This window comes from Jaculus jaculus, chromosome 17 (genome assembly GCF_020740685.1).
Source record: "Jaculus jaculus isolate mJacJac1 chromosome 17, mJacJac1.mat.Y.cur, whole genome shotgun sequence".
Classification (NCBI taxonomy): Eukaryota; Metazoa; Chordata; class Mammalia; order Rodentia; family Dipodidae; genus Jaculus; species Jaculus jaculus.
In genome coordinates this window covers 51,049,481-51,065,757 of record NC_059118.1, presented here as the reverse complement: position 1 = coordinate 51,065,757, position 16,277 = coordinate 51,049,481, and the positions used below count along the sequence as shown (strand labels likewise).

Here is a 16,277-nt window from a genome sequence, read left to right as displayed (position 1 = left end):
TTCCTTAGGAAGATCTTAGGAAGAATTCAGATTAAGAAATAATTATCATGATGATGGTCAACATGATTAGAACCCCTAATGAACAATATATGTTCTCTCTCAGAAAGATAAAAACACTTTTCAGTTTGTAATATCTAAAGTTTGCCTATATACAATACCATTGTATATATGTAAGTAGAAGAATCAATAACTGGGGTTGAAAAGGCCCAAGTGAGGTCTGGGGAAGAGATTGAATAAAGGAAAGGCAGAGTGAGGGCTAATCAAAATCTAAGAGGATATAAATAAATCATATGCAAGCCTACTTTTTTGGACAATGGAACACTCAGGAGTTATAGATTGTTGCTAGAAATTTTTCAGTGCCAAGAATGGGATACCTTCCAGTGAGTTGTTGGCCAGGGAGGTTCCTGATGCCCCCTAAACATTACAGGCCATTGCTGAGGCCCTTGGTTTCCCACCAGGAATAGATGATAAGACCCTATTGCTGAAGAATCCACATACTTGGGCTGCAAGGTCACTGAGAAATCCTGCTGGAACAGAGTTGATAACCTCCTATGGGTAGACCAGCTGACAGAAAGCTGGAAGAAGCCATTCTGCATGCAGTTCAATGGGAGAGAGAAATCACCAGTGAAGATATTCAACAGTGGATACTACAAGTCTTAAATTTTGCCAGCCAGGCCAAATGAACCAACAGGTGCAATAGTGGCACACCTGTCATGGTAAAAACCAACTGCCCGCTAATTGGACTGGAGGCCTGCTCCATGGAAAAGAATATAACCCTGGTACTGAAAACTTAAAACAGGGATAGTCATGAGCCCTAGGAGTATAATGTCTGTTGCTGTTTGGCTAAATGTATATACTATGCTTATCAAACTGCCGAGTAAGCACTTCTCTTAATGTTCATACCCATATGTTAATGCTGCTCTCACTTCTGGTAGAGAACCTTCTCTTTTCAAATGGCAGTGACCTTGGGATGACTCAGAAAGCATCATGGTGCTAGAAAAAAGGGGCAGGAGTGCTCAGCACTGCAATATCTCTTATCACACCTTCCAAGGCTCAGGGTCTATTGCAGAAGAGGTGACGGAAAGAATGTAAGAGCCAAAGGAAGGGCAGGACTCCTTATAATGTGCTCCCCCCAGACACAAAATGGCCTGGATATCCATGACTTCACAATGTCTGATACTATCTACATATAATCATCATAATAGGAGGAAAAGATCATGACTTCAAAATAAAAGAGAGACTGATTGAGAGGGGGAGGGGATATGATGGAGAGTGGAGTTTCAAAGGGAAAGTGGGTGGAGGAAGGGTATTATCGAGATATTCTTTACAATCATAGAAATTGTTAATAAAAATAAATAAATTTTAAAAAGAACATGAAAAGAAGTTTACTTCTCATTCTGAGATACCAGTGTTCTATTTGTGTGTATGTGTGTCATGTGGTATGTGTAATTTGGTATGTGTGCAGCCCCCTATACAACTTGCATGCGTTGGCTGGAGTGGAACATCTGGTATCCTGCTCCATTGTTCTTCTACTTAGTCTTTGTTTTGAGCCATTCTTATTTACTGATCTGGAGCTAGTGTGGCTCTGATGAACCTCTGTCTCTCTTCCCCTGCAGGACTGGGTTTACTGGCATGCATGGCCATGCCCAGCTGTTTGTGTGGGATCTGGAGATTCAAACTTGGTGGTCTTAGGCCCCCTCAGGCAATCATGCTTATGCAGGAAGTTAACAGCTGAGCCATCTCTCTAGCCCTGAGTTTTTTTCTTAACCCCTTTCTTTTATCTTCCTTTTCCTCTCCCCCTGCCACCATTTTTTTTTTGGAGGTACAGTTTGGCTGTGGCCCAGATAACCTAGAATTCACTATGTAGTCTCAGGCTGGCCTCAAACTCACAGTGATCTTCCTACCTCAGCCTCCTGAATGTTGGGATTAAAGGTGTGTGCCCTGCCACACCTGGGCCCTCTTCCCTTCCTAATGAATATCACTGTATGTAGATGGATAAATTGTGCAATATGTTATATCAGGAGTGAACATTCATTGTTCTATTTCCTAAGTCTTGCATAGTGCAGGAGTTTCTGTCCTACCAGGCCCTTCACTACTTGACCAGCAACCTATCTGATCTATGTCATCCTTATTTTGTTATTTTTAGTTGCAAAGGCCAAATTTTATAGATGAAAAGACAGTGTTATGTTAAAGAAGTAGGTGGTAGTTTGTATTGGTCAAAAACTCCTGCTTCCTTCTATAGCACACTACTTTTTCTGGGACATTTTTGGTAATTTTGTCCATGGTCATGCTTAAATGAATGCAGTTCCCAAATGGCTGTCTCCTCAGACATCTCTCTTGAGGACCCACTAAAAATGCTTGCAGTATGCCCAGAGGCATGCAAAATTCTGCACGACTGAAGCCAAATATTCACCCATTTCCTTTCCACTTTCTCTTCTACATTCCCATTCTCAGCGGCACCAGTGGCTGGACTCTTCTTTCCCTCTTATCCCCCACCTCTAACTAGATGCAGTAGCTCATAGGCTATTTTTTCTGAAGTCTCTCTCCATTTGTTTCATTCCTCGCCAAAACAGGAACTTCATTGGTTTAGGCATTCTGTTCTGATTGCGCTGGCTCTGTCTGTGTTATGAAAAGCTTTCCCTGAAAATCCCATGTCTAAGCTTTCTTGCTAGCCATTCCCTCTGCCTGGCTCACTCAAGTCTTGTCACCACCTTTTCTACTAAACTACTTCAAGACCCAGATTAAAGTCACCCCGTGCCTTCTTTGATGCCTGTCACCACCCTTCTTCCTTGAGTTAGATCTTCCTCTCTGCACTCCCACACAGTGCACACTGCCCAAGTCTGTCATATTGCCCACTGAGGTATTCTCTAATTGCTTTGCTTGTCTGTTACCCTGGATTGAGAGGCCTTTGAAGATAGAGACCATCTGACCTAACCTTTTCTTCCTAGCCTTTAGCAGCTTTTCTGAGAGATCAATAAATACTCAAGGGAATGAATATTCACTCACATTGTGGACTTGGTTTTTTTTGCATATTACTATAGCATTCATCATGCATATTTAGCCTTATTAAATTTTGACTGCAGTGTTTATAAATTTATGACTGAACCTAATCTGTGGTGTTATTAGTAAAGTATACAAGACATTGTAACAAAAGGCAGTGTGATTATTGCTTAACCTACTTTGCATCCATATTGGCAGTGGCTTCTTTCCTTACCATGCCAATAAGAAATGGTAACTTTAAGTGCGTTGTTAAAAGTGGACTCTGTTGCAGTTTGGTTTAAGGCTGGGAAGATTTGTGTCAACACTAATGATCAAACTACACTTGCATAGGTTTTGTGTTTATTCTTCCTCTTTCTTGTCCTTCAATAACAGTTACTATCCCAAGAGGTAGATTATCCCAGTTTCTAAGCTCCTGCTGAATTTGATGTTAAATATTCTTTGTTCATGCATCTGTGTGGTGTGTTACAGGCACGTGTATGAATGGATTTGTATGTGTGTATACATATGGAAGCTAGAAGATGTCAACCTTAGGTATTATTCCTCACGAATGCTGTCCAACTTTTAAAAAATAATATTCTTATTTATTTATTTGCAAGGAGAGATAGAGAGAGACACAGACTGACTGTGCCAGGGCCTCCTGTCACTGCAAACAAACTACAGACGCATATGCCACTTTGTGCATATGGTTTTATGTGTGTACAGGGGAATTGAACCAAGACTGTCAGGCTTTGCAAGCAAGCCCCTTTAACTGCTGAGCCATCTCTCCAGCTCCTGTTCACCTTTTTTGAGACAGGGTCTCTCCTTGGCCTGAAATTCACCAATTAGATTAGATTGTATTTCCAGTGAGGCCCTGTCTCCACCTTCCCAGAGCTGAGATTACCAAGAGGCGCACTCATTCCTGGAATGTCTACTGGGATTGAGCCATCCAACTGAGCTATCTCCCCATACATAGACGTTCTTCCTATGATTTTCGTTAACATACATCTTTCTCACATGATACAGATTGGGGTCTTGTTTCAGTTTGGGTCTGGGCTGAGCCAAGCACTTAAATCTTTCTGGACATCATATTTAAGCTTAGGTGTTTGGGTTAAGATAGCTGAGAAGGACTTTGCAAGTTCAAATGCCCATTGATTATATGATTTTGAGTCCTTACAAGGTGTACTGTCTTACTGTATTATCTGTCCTGTCCCTCTCCCCTTCTCTTCCTCCAGTGGTCTGGTGCTTCTTCCTGTCCCAGCATCGCACACATAGGTAGATACACTGTGTTCCTGGCCCTTGGCTTTGACCTAGAGGTTGGCTTTGGCCTGAGTGGAGAAGTAGATTGCTTGTGTCCTTTGGAAACTTGCCCACTGCTGTTAGTACTGAACTCACATATCAGTTCCACAAGGGACTGGCGAGCCCTTTCCTTTGAGGAAGCGCATTCCTGACAATGGTTGCCAGAGTGGGAGGCTGTTGAGAGAACGAAGAAATTCTAGTGTCACAGGAGGGATTTTTTTTTTCGAGGTAGAGTTTCACTCTAGCTCAGGCTGATTTGAATTCACTGTGTAGTCTCAGGGTGACCTTGAACTCATGGCGAACTTCCCACCTCTGCCTCCTGAGTGCGAGATTGGGATTAAAGGCATGCACCACCACGCCCCGTTGAGGAGGGATCTTTTTAAGCTGTAACATTCAACAGGTTTCTATAATTGTGACCTTTGGGGGTATGATAAGTGAGGAGGTGTGCAATCTATTATAGACATCATATAAATTTAAGTGCCCACAGTTTTGCAGTGAGCAAGTCATGCCAAACCAAATCCTGGTTCTGGCTTATCTGACTTGGGTTTCCTTTAACTGAGAGCAGAACTAATTAAGTTATTTTGTGTTTTTCACATAATTTGCTGACAGTGTTCCTAGGGAAATCAGGATTCCCTGTAAGTCTTTGTTTCCCAAAGACCCACAAGGTATGGCAAACTAAGAGTATTCTTGACTTCATTTGACTACATTCTAATTTTATCCAGAGTCACGAAAGGTCAGATCAGGTACATAGTGGTTTCGATGAGCTGTGCGCAAGGCGAGGGTTTCTGTAAAAGCCGACTTTTGGTGACGTGGGAATGCAGGTCAGGGCTGGCAGAAGTGGAAGGGAGCTGGGGAAGGAGAAGAAGAAAGGTGGCCAGAGCCGGTACGTGCAGAGAAGCGGCGAGCGCTGAGGGCCAGGAGAACGCCGTGGTCTGCGCGCCAAGGGCGGAGGGCTGCTGCTGCGCCCCCGGCCGGTCCCGGCAGCGCGCGGGGTCTCGGCCCGCTGGGCTCCCCCAGGGCTAAGGCCGTCACCTGCAGCTGGAGTGCGGCCCAGATGGGGAGTAGGAAGTGCGGCGCCCGAGCTTCCTGTATAAATAAACGCGGCTGCTGGCGAGCTGCGACCCACGCCCGCTCGGCCAGGTCCGGGCGTCTCAGCTGCCGGTCAAGGCGGGGAGGCGGAAAGGGACTCCTCCTCCTCCTCCCCAGCCGAGGCTCTGGGCGTGGAGTCCGCTGACAACCCTGCAGAAGTGTGGAGCTGTCAGCCGCGGAGCATAGAGGGAAAGGGCGAGGATGAGAGAGCGCCCCTTCCTCCTCCTCCTCCTCCCTGGGGCACGAGCTCCGGCTGGTGTGCGCCCGACCCGCGGGTGAGACGCCTCCCGAAGCTCCCCTCGCCAGCCAGGTAGGTCCGGCAGCCTTGCCGGCTGCAGGCGGTGCCAGCGAGCGAGCCGGGAGTGCGGCTCCGGGAGTGAAGGCTCACGGTGACACCCACCGCGGCTTTGCGCGGGGCTCTACTTCCAGGGCTTAAGCCATACCGAACCACATGGCGTGCACGGAGTGCCTTAAACACCTGTTAACTTTTAAAAATAGACGCCTTTGTAAAGGTAAAAGGAAATTAGTTTCATTTGTGGTAAAACGACCTCTAGAGAATGTATCATAGAATTGAAGAGTAGACCCATTCTTCCAGTGTCCTAAAGGGGGACTCGGAGTTGGCGTGATCTCGGGTGTCTGTGTACCTTGTCTTGGTTGGAAGTGCAAAGCAGTATGTTGGCTCACATAGCTATGAATAAGGCGTTAAGCTAACCGTGGAATCTTGGCTATACATTATGGTTATTATTTTATCAGGTAATTACTGATAACAGAGAGGGAGACTCTGATCCTGTTCTCAAGTTGACATTAAAAGGAAACGGATTCTTGTTTCACCAGGGGGCAAGTTATCTTTTGCTGACCCCTTCAAGGGCCCCTTTTTCTGATAGGTCTCAGGGTTTCTGCTGCAAATCTTCTGATTACATACACTTCTTGCAGTTCCAGTTTCTGAGAGTACTCTGTTCTCTTTTTCCATGTTTCCACTATGGACTGTTAATTTTTTTACTCCGTGCCCCAGGTATCTTATCAAAACACGAGCCCAAGAGACCCCAGTAGGACTATCAATCAGTGTCCTCATTTCTGTTTATTTGAGCACTGAGAGGTAGGAACCAAAGTATAATGTATTCAATATTTAAGAGCAGTAGATTAGGGGTGTCTCTGCCCAGAAGCAAAATAAATGAACTTTGGGATGACTCAGTTTTTAGGGTGTGGGTAAGAGGCAGAAGGAGCCCAGCCAGTCTTAGCTGAGTTGCTGGCTAATAAGCTAATAAGCGATCTGTTGCAGCTCTCACTGAAGTGAGCCTCTTGGCCTTTCACGTGGGGCTGCTCTCAGGCTCTTTCCTCCTCTTGCCCTTGTCCATTGTAAACCTCAGTCCTTTTCACAGCTAGCAGGCCCTCAACTGCTTCTGAAGCTAGCTGGAGAAAATGCCACTTGGAGATCATTGCGTTAGGAAGGGCAAGGCGGTGATTTCTTTCACCCAGCTCCCGCCCTTACACCTCTGGCTAGTGTTGTGGCATCAACCTGGAAAAATGCGAGGTTGGAGGGATAGAACCCTGTGTCTCAGAAGCACTAAGTTACTGTCTAGTTGGGTGAAATATTGCGAGGTAAGCATGTGTAGTGAATGTGAAAAAGATGGCAAGTAGCAGAATTGGGTTGTTTGGCTTTTTATTTAAAACAAACAAAAAACTTGACCCCAAATCCCCCAGACCAATCACCCTAGACAACTCACTCCTGTACTACTGTGCTAGAAGGCTTGAGTGTGGTCAAACACTGTCCATTTACCCAGAGTTTTACAAATATTTACAATCACTGATGCCAAATATCTTTGTGCTGAGCCCTGAACATTCTCAGCATTCAGAAGCTCCATTCTCATGAATGGTCTTAGTTCACAGGCAATTTTAAAGGCATCCAGGTTTCTAAAATAGGTCAGTTTAAGACATATCTTTTTCAAATAATTAGGGCTTGGGGTATCATGTTATGAACCAGGTTTTTGTAGCTAAGAAAAAAAATGTCCTGTCTAGCAGAGAAAAAGTTTATTTTATCTACCTAGCAAGAATATTTAACTTCTTGGAAAACATCTTTCTTTTCAACAGTGTGGATACTTTCAATCAGAGAAAGTATATTTGAAATTTCTGACTGGAGAAGTTGTTTCAATATCTAGCTGCTTAAAATTATTTGTGTGCATATGTTCATTCCTGAAGTGTTTCTGCTTATTCTGGCTTCTTTGTTCCCTCCACCCAGGACATGGCATTATATCCCTGTTGAGAGAAATTCTTGGAGTTTGGTATCCCCGGCTTGAGGCAGAGGTCAGGAATCATGCAGTATCCAGAGCAAAGTCTGAACCATTTGGAAGGCTGATTCTGTTTTGTGCAACTGACTATCTTGGATGTGGGAAAGGGGCCAAGCTATGCCACAGGTCAAGCTTTGCACTTAGGGGAGGGGACATCCATAGCTATTGCCCTGCAGTATGGAGACATTTCTTCTAGTGATTTCTTTTGCTTTAATTTAAATTTTATTTTATTTATTTGAGAGAGAACTAGAAAGAAGCAGAGAGAGAGAGAGAATGGACATGCCTTCAGCCACTGTAAACAAACTCCAGGTGCATGTGCCACCTTGTGCATCTGTCTTACGTGGGTCCTGGGGAATTGAACCTGGGTTCTTTGGCTTTGCAGGCAAATGCCTTAACTACTAAGCCATCTCTCCAGCCCTCTTCTAATGATTTCTACTTCGGCATATAGATGCTCCCTAGATACTAACTTTTAGCTTTTGCATTAATATAAGTGGATGCAGGTGAGAACCAGACCTTTATTATTTCCTGGAGTTTGGTATCCAGCCCTGACGATTTATTTTAAATGTTTTATTTTATCTTAGTCTTTGAGGCAGGGTCCTAATGTAGACAAAGCTGATGTGAAACTCACTATGTAGCCCAGGCTGGCCATGAATTCATGTGTGAGCCACAATACCAGGCTTTAATGTTTTATTTTTAATTTGTCCTTCACCTTTAGGTGGAATTGTATATGGGAGATCTTGGATTAATATTTTTTAAAATTAATTTTGGTATTTGCATTATACTTGAGTAGTTACTAAGAACAGAAAACTGGGCTGAAGAGGTGGATTAGCAGTTAAGGTGCTTGCTTGCGAAGCCCAAGGACCCATATTCTACTCTCCAGATCCCACGTTAGCCAGACACACAAAGGTGAGGTAAGCACAGGGTCACACATGCCCACTAGGTGGCACATGCGTCTGGAATTCAGTTGCAGTGGCTGAGGTCCTGGTGTGCCAACTCTCTCTCTCCTCTTTGTCTCTCTCTTGCCCGCTCTAATAATAATAATAAGAAGAAGAAGTAAATAAAGTAAAAACATCCATGTTTTTTAAAAAAAACAAAACCAGAAAACTACACATTACAGAGAGTAAAAGTGACTGGTTCTTCTGCGACATGGGATGAGAAACTCCTCACCTGTGAATGGACCCCTTTCTTGGGTGGAAAGCACATTGTGAAATGCACACCTCTTACTCATACTTGGGGTACTTCTGATTTCATGGCTTGTTGGATTGTTAAGACCATATTTTAGGAGATGGCTTGGTAGGTAAGAGCACTTGCCATGCAAGCATGAGGGCCAGAGAGGGCCTGAAACCTCTTGAGTTCAAATCCCCACCACCCTTGTAAACATCTGGGCATGACTACACACCTCTGCAACCCCAATCCTGTGGGAGCAGAGGCTAGAGGATCACTGGTGCTTGCAAAACTGGCAACTCCAGGTTCAGAAAGACTTTGTCGCAAGGAAGTAGGCTGAAGAGCGATCAAGGAAGACACCTCATGTTCTCCTCTAGTGTTTGCATACATCACACATAATGGCACACATGTAACATACAAATGCACACATAAAACATATTTTGATAGGCATACATCATTGCTTTCTAATTCCTCTGAAGTCATGAGTTCAAACCCTTAGTCATCTTGCCCTTTATCTTGAGAACACAATAAGGTAACTCATTCTTCCTTTCACAGACTTGTGGCTGGAACACTAAAACCGCAGCGTTAAGATTATATCTGAAACCATCTGATGACCACTCCTGAGCTAGTTTTCCTGAGTAAGCAGGGACTAGACTTTACAGCCTTTACACCCTCGCCGGTGTGGGATTTGGTTCTCTGTGGTTGACTTGTTTCCTGCATTATAGATTCCTGTCACAAGAATCTCAGTTGGCAAAGACATACAAAAACTACACACCCTGAACCTTGCTCAGCATGATAGGGAGCTCAGCATGATAGGGAGCAGACGTCTCTTCCAAGCTACTAGGTTTAAGTTTGTTTCTAATCAAAAGTTTTATTTTTAACTTTTACAGGAGAGAATATTAATCACCTATGATTTTATTCATTTGGAGAAAATTTCTGATTTTGGTAGTTATGCTTAAAGCTTCGGTTTCCAGGTAGTATCTGGACCCAAGAAGTTAACCTGAGTCTTGTTCTGTGGGGCTTTTTGAAGTAGCATTTTTCCATGATTGGGTAATTACATCATTGTCCAGCCTGCCTGTCAGTAGCACTCCTTCCTTCTTCTTAGCTTTGTTGTGATGCCAGCAAGCGGGAGAAAATTATCCAGTGGGGCTGGCTGAATAATTGAGGGAGGCAAGAAAACCACTGATTACAAAAGAGTGGGCAGGGCACAGTGGTGGTGGTGAGGAGGCAACTACCATGGTAAAGGAACAATTGGCATAAATGCCAAAAATATTGAGCTGTTAGTCTCTGATCCACTCCCACCTTCTTTGGTAAGTTTTTATTGTGGGGAAAGCTAGAATGGATTCCCACCTCATAGTTCTTATCATGAAGTTCATAAGCACATGGAATGAGAACAAGAAAAAGGAATCATGCCTTTCAGAAAAGGGAACAACACTTTGCAAATGCTCAAGCATGTCATCCGGATGTGCTTTCTTGCCGTGTTGTAGATCCCTTCCAGTAGAAACCTTGGGCATGGGAACATTTAAAAACTAAATCTCATTAAGATAGTTTCATGGACTTTATTCATCACCTAATTTTATCTTTTATTTGTTTATTAAAGAGAGAAGAAAGAGAGAGAGAGAGAGAGAGAGACAGAGAGAGAGACAGAGACAGATACAGAAATCAGCAGGGTCCCCTGCCACTACAAATAAACTCCAGAAGCATATGCCACTTAGTGCATCTGGTTTTACATAGGCACTGGGGAATTGAACCCCGGGCCATCATGCTTTATAAACAAGCACTTTTATTGCTGAGCAATCTCATCTCCCCCGCCTATCATCACCTCATTTTAATCATCAAAGGGATTGTTTAGAAAGCAGTTCTTGCTAATGCTGAAGATGCTCCCCCTTACTAGTAGAATGCTTGTCTTTTCCACCCACAAGAGTTGGCAGGGTTACCAGCATGCTCTGTATAAGGATGTTTCAGTCAGTGGAGAGCCATGCAATGATGGTAGTCTCATAGACTATAATGGAAACAAAAAATTCCCATTTCCTAGTGATGTTGAGCTCATTTGTAGTGCAGTGTATTTCCCATGTGTTTGTGATAGTGCTGGTATAAACACACTTACTGTACTGTCCATGAACAAAGTATAGTACACACATGTATATACAGTTTGTCATAATGATAGCATACAACTATGTTACTGCGTATGTTATACTTTTATTGTTATTTGATACTGTAGCAGTACTCTGCATTAAAAAGAAAAACATTTTCTGTGAGACATTATCCAGGTGTCACAGACAGCAGTCTCCCTCATCTTGTGCTCACCATGTCTCTTCCTACATCAAGAGGACCCCATTCAGTGATTGACCTGTGCTGTGTCATACTAGGTCAGTGAAGTGAACACAATGAGGAAGTCTCCCCAAGGTGATGCATGACTGAATTTGCATATCAGTTCCATTTTTAGAAGATAATGGTCTGAAAGCCACAAAGTCCTTATCTTATTTCTCACCTTGAAATTTGTTGAGATGAAAACTTTAAGACAAGGAATTATATACTTAGATGCTTTCTTTTTATCTCTTTATTTCTCTGAGCGAAGCTGTGAGATAGTGGAGAGAACAGAAGTCTTTCCACATGGGACACAGGGACAACATGTTTTCCAACACTGATACTTCCCTCACAGAGGCTGCAGAAGTGAACATTTGCCCCCATCACATCTGAGAACTACGTGTTTCTTAGGTTTGCTTATGCCAGTGGGGATCTTCTTATTTATGTAGTTACTAAAATAATGACTATGTGTGATACCTGTGCTCATGGGCCTTAAGCACTATTCTTTTAAAAAGTGATCAATCACATAGATATGACTATTCTTGAGTAATTGCATTTCTCTGACTAGTAGTATGGCTGCCTGTGTTCCACTTGTTCTTGCTGTCGTAGGACACATACTAGAACTGTTTCTGATGTGCGCTAGTTCATCGTGTCCCTGAAGAGTCAGGGCACAAGTGCTTGTATCATTCAGCATCTTCTGGCCTTTCCTACTGCTCTTGCTCCTGGTCCCAGAGTCAGGTCTTCCCTCCTTCCAGACTGTACTTAGAGTGGGAGCTTCAGCAAATGGACAGTGGCTGGTGGTGTTCAGTACTTCCCTAGTGTCACCCAGTACCATTGGAGTCACCAATAGATTCTGGTAAGAACATGAATCAGTAGCTAAATAAACAACTCCGTTGTACAGAAGTGCAAAGGTCAACATAATACAATCAGTTCTTTATATCTACAGGTTCGAAGTCTATGTATTCAACCGGGGATCAAAATATTCAGAAAAAACGTTGTACCTGTACTGATCTTACACAGGTATTTTCCCCTGTAATTGTCCCTAGTCAGTGCTGTATTACAGCTACAATAGCTTTTCATTATATTAGACACTGTAAGCAATCTAGAGATTATCTAGGGTATCCCAGAGCACATGCTTTGATTATGTGCAATACTGTGCCACTTTATGTAAGGGAATTGAACATCTATGGATTTCGGTATCTGAGAAGGGTCCTAGAACCAATGTCTCATGGATATTGTGTTGAGCAGAAGCTGGGGCCTGGAGTATTCTTTGTAGCTGGTATTGGGAGAGCTTTCTGAACAAGGCAGAGACAGAACTGTCAGATTGCTGGCACTTTCGACCATCCTGAGAATGTCTGTAGGACTCAAGACAGCCCTTCAGCCTCACCTTCACAGTGCTCATCCTACCAAAGTCTTCCTTCTGCTCATTTCCTCCCATGCCATGTGTTTTACTCTGGTACCCCAACAATTTCCACTTGATTCATTTTGCTGGCTGTTTCCATTAGTCTTGGTAGTTGTATTTCATCCAGTTATCCAGTTAAGGGTTTAGGTTCTGTTTTATTTTCTGGATGATGTAAAAGTTCCCAAATATCTAACTAGGCATCCTAACAACATGTTATTCTTTCCAACTAGTTTATCTTTTTTGGTTGTGTGTGCAAGGGATAACTGTTTTGATTCCTGGTGGTCACAGGCAGAAACTGCATTAGTTAAAAATACTCTGAATGTTGGCTCTCACCCTCAGCTCTTTTGGAGCAGATTGCTTTTTCAGGCCTCCAGCAGAATATGAAAATCCCTTATACATTCTGTGCTCCCAGCCTAGCTCCTAAAGTAGTCCTTTCTCTGGCAAGTCAAATGAAAGCACATGAGGGAAAAGTGACTTTTCTGTCCTTTCTCATTAGTTAGCACTTGCTTTTCATGGAATGAACATTTTGTTGTGCAAGAGATCCTCTTGGAGTAGGGAGAACTGCTGGTCTCTTCTCCTGGGAAGTCAGTGCAAAATCAGATGGTGTGAAGAGGCCTTCCTTCCTCTCATGGTCTGGCCAGTCTGTCCTGCTAGAGGGCTAGGTGTGTGTTAGCAAATGGAAACTGCCACCAGCCTTTGAGAGCTGAAACCTGAAGCAGCTGCCAGAGTTCTCTTCTTCCCAATGTGCCTTTATATCCTCTTCCAGTGTTCTTTCCCCAGGGGGTTCTAGACACAGTGAGAAGCAGTTACACCTGTAATAGCCATAAAGGTCATAATAATTGTTACCTTCTAAAACCAAGAGGCAAGGTGGCTAATTAAAGTCATTTTCTTATCTTAGATAAAAATGTGAGGTATGAGGCAGAACAAGCTATGCAAGCCAGCAAGCCACCAGAAGTGATTGGCATCTCTCTTGAAGGAAGACTTATCTTGAAACTCGGAGGGGCGAGGGGCTGAGTGTCCTGTGCTGGCTAGTGAGAGAAATGGGAGGAACTGGGAGAGTCTTCTTGTACCCAAACCACCCCTCACCAACTTTCATGCCATTTGCCTGGTAGTGAAGGTGGAGGCTGAGGTTCTGCCATTGGTCTCATGTACTAAAGAATGATGAACCTTTAGACACAAATCCAGAAACTAGGAAACTCTGCAGCAATTTGCGCCATCTCTGGTGTGGGGAGATCCAGCAGAGGGTTCAGGGCAGGATTCCCCGTTGACTGCTAAAAGTTTGATTTCCAGTGAATCAATGGTGAAAGGAGTTCTTGTTTAATATGCTTTTTTAAATGAAGTGCCTGCTCTGTGTTGTTCATTTTTTTTTAAAACATTCATTGCTGATTTTTTCCAGAGTAAGAACCTACAGGCTGTTTTTCAGTCTGTGGTTGGTGTGCCTTAGGCTTCTAGGATGGTGCTCGAGAGGCTGTTTGGGCCCTGGGTCTCCCTCCTCTTCAAGTGCCAGTCTTTGTAATCTCTCTTGTACAGTGGGAGTTGGGTAGACTTGTATTTTTTATAAAAGTCTATTAATTAAAAATGTGCAATAGTTCAAAACCTTTGATCCCATCCCTCAAGAGGCCAACAGTGAGTGAGGCTGCTTGGGCTATGAGTTCAGAGGAGCCTGAGTGGCACCCTGCTCTACAACAAACAATCTGTCATTTTGGCGAGTTCGTGTTATTGTATGTTGGAAAGCTTATAGATCTGTTTTTGTTTAAAACAAAGTGGGTCTCTATTATGTAAAAGGATTTTATATTATAAAAATATTTACTTTTATTTTTTTCATTTTAATAACCTTGTGTTCACAGTTATAGGCATGTAACTCATAAACTACAGAGTAAAACCTTACATATGACAGGAGACATACTTAGATTTCAGTAGTTCTTATTTAACACAATTTTTAGTTCTACCTCCAAAACTATTTCCATTTCTTAGAAATACTGTGGTGGTTAATTTCTGGTTGTCAACTTGACAGGATTTAAAATCACCATGGAAACAAATCTCTGGGAATGTCTGTGATGGATTTTCTAGATTAGGTTAATTGAAATGGAAGAACCCATTCCAAATGTGGGTGGCACCATTCCATGGACAGAGGTACCAGCTGCATAAGATGGAGAAAGCTAGTTGAGCAGGAGCGCTCATCACTCCCTGCTTCCACACTGTGGACTGTATGTGACAGCTACTTCAGTTTCCTGCCCTCATGCCTCCCCATTATGATCACTGTAACCTTGAACTGTAGGCTAAAATAAACCCTCCCTTCCTTAAGTTGCTTCTTGATAGGTATTTGGACACAGCAATGGAAAAATAACTTAATGCAAATACCTTCTAAGAGATACACAATTATGTTTAGGTTTTCAAAAGTACATTAAAAATTTGCCCCATGTAATGTCGTCTTCTAAAAAATCAAAAACAGTACCAGGTGAGATCATGAGAAATATGTTCCTGTCTTGATCAGTAACCAGCTTGGAAGAAGGGTGAACAGTATTGCCTGTTCAAATAGCATCTTCAAATCAGTTTTTAAAGAGAGATGGAAGAGAGAGAGAGCGCGAGCGAGTGCGTGCACCAGGGAGAAAATGCCAGGAACTCTAGCTACTGCAAATGAACTCCACATGCATGTGCCATTCTGTGCATCTGGCTTTATGTGGGTACTTGGGAATCAAACCTGGGTCATTAGGTTTTCCAGGCAAGTGCCTTAACTGCTGAGCCATCTCTCCAGTCCCATTTTTTTTGACTTTGTCTTTCTTATAGCCCAGGCTGGCTTTGAATTCAAGGTCCTGCCTTTCAAGTTCTGAAATTAAAGATATGTCCCACCATGCCCAAACTCCAACTGGCTCTGAAGCATCATTGACATTTGGGATGTGGAGTGGTGGATCTGGGTTGTGATAGTTCTCACTTCTGCTGCTAAGGAAGCATATGTTGGCTGCATTTAGATAAGGAGACAGCAGTTGGGAAGAAGTTAGTGGGACTGTGTGAACTATGAACTTGGGAGTCTTGAAGAGATAAACCAGTGATCATTGTCTAAGCACAAATTGGGAAGAAGAAGTGACATCATTCTTTTCTTTCTTTCTTTCTTTCTTTCTTTCTTTCTTTCTTTCTTTCTTTTTTTTTTTTTTTTTTTTTTTTTTTTGCTCTAAAGGGAAGTCTGAAATTACAAATTCCTGAACTTGATGTGCACATTGATATCACTTTAGTTTGCTCTTACGTGGGAGCTCCTTCACAGTTAATGGAATAAGAACAATGCGTTTTGTCCCTTATTTGGCCTTTGCCAAGAGGTAGCATGTCCTCCATATTGGAAGTTAATCATTTAAATTTATTTTGAAACAATCTATTACTACTTAGATTACCTGGTTGATAAACCATCTAATACAATACACATGTTCTTTCCTTCTTGTTTTAGTATATATATGGCTCATGCATCTCACCCTGATGTTTCCATCAGTGAGGCACCACATATCAGATGATGGTCTTACAAGATTTTAATGGAGTTAAGTTTCTTTTGTTGCTTAGTGACATCATAACTATCATAATATTGTAACTTAACACATCACGCATATGTCTGTGTGACACTGGTGTAAATAAATCTATAGCATTGCCTATTATATACACAATTATGTACAGTGGATAATTATTGATTAATGATAATTAGTGAGTGTGTTAACGGTTCATCCATTTACTATACTAGGCTATGCTGCTATTGGCATGTTAGTGTATACTTT

General features: G+C 42.7%; 1 protein-coding gene across 4 annotated transcripts in view; it reads left to right on the top strand.

Moving 5' to 3' along the window:
* The window catches only part of Rnf144b (ring finger protein 144B), a 236,769-nt gene that overhangs the window by 130,270 nt on the left and 90,222 nt on the right, over positions 1-16,277 (top strand). For 2 of the 4 annotated variants that reach the window (XM_045136410.1, XM_004668388.2), the window contains exon 1: positions 5,418-5,674. The exons of the other annotated variants lie outside the window; for them this stretch is intronic. The gene's annotated coding sequence lies outside the window, so the exon portion shown is untranslated. Of the gene's footprint in view, positions 1-5,417; positions 5,675-16,277 lie in introns of those variants that run through there. 4 annotated transcript variants of the gene reach the window in all.